Raw genomic sequence first — 1,017 nt, 5'->3', positions numbered from 1 at the left:
ATATATATATATATATATATATATATATATATATATATATATATATACAGTATGTATATATATATACTTTATATACTGTGTGTATTATATTGTTTTATTTATGTTTAATTCAAAACTCCTGAATCAAGAGTTTTTGAATAAATAAAGGTTTGATTGCAAGGCTGCATACATATACGTATTCTACAGGTGGACTGATTGATGGATAGGCCAAAGGTGTGTGTGTTGTGGAAAACAATCAAAGAGAAAATAAAAGGTCCTGATGAGTCAAACACTTGCCCAAACTGTCTAATAGCTCTGCACACACTCATTTTTATGTGCTAATTTCTAACACTTTTAGGAGAAAAATGTGTCTCGTTCAACCAGTTTTGACAAGGAAAGAATTGTGAGGGCTGCAATTATACGTTCCCAGCATTGACAATGAAGAATATCTTGGTTGTGACGATAAGCACACCTGTTTTCCAGGTAATGCAGTGTCAGATATATGGATCCAGAAGAAAAAATATATAATAATTACTACTCAGACTGGCCCAACATTCACTTTCAATTCATTTCAATTCAATTCAGTTTATTTCTATAGTGCCAAGTCATAACACAAGTTATCTCAGGGCACTGAACAAAAACATTCACATACATTATAAATGCCAACTAATTAAGTTATCTATCTTAGGAAGGAAGGTTTTCTGTTATATTTAGCATAGTTTAACAATGAAAAAGAAAATACATATATACACATACATACTGTATATATACCTTTATTTAGACAGGTAAATCCCACTGAGCCTCAATGACTCATTTACAAGAGAGACCTGATAATACACACAGTAAACTTGAGAGATCATCTCTTCTTTAATCGTTTTGTTGCTATTTTACGTCACGCATTTAAAAAGTGAGTAAGATTACAAATATGTAAATGTGGAACATACTCAGGAAATAAATTAAACCCCAAAGCAGATGGTCACTCGTCCTGAGGCTGGTTCTGCTGGAGGTTTCTTCCTGTTTAAAGGGAGTTTTTCCTTT

At 32.1% G+C, this 1,017-nt stretch overlaps 1 protein-coding gene across 2 annotated transcripts in view; it reads right to left on the bottom strand.

Annotated features, from left to right (window-relative positions):
• c10h12orf4 (chromosome 10 C12orf4 homolog) overlaps positions 1-1,017 on the bottom strand; it is a 329,451-nt gene that overhangs the window by 292,081 nt on the left and 36,353 nt on the right. The window lies entirely within an intron of this gene.

Source organism: Nematolebias whitei, chromosome 10 (genome assembly GCF_014905685.2).
Source record: "Nematolebias whitei isolate Nwh7 chromosome 10, NemWhi1, whole genome shotgun sequence".
NCBI lineage: Eukaryota > Metazoa > Chordata > Actinopteri > Cyprinodontiformes > Rivulidae > Nematolebias > Nematolebias whitei.
This window is presented reverse-complemented; position numbering and strand designations above follow the sequence as displayed.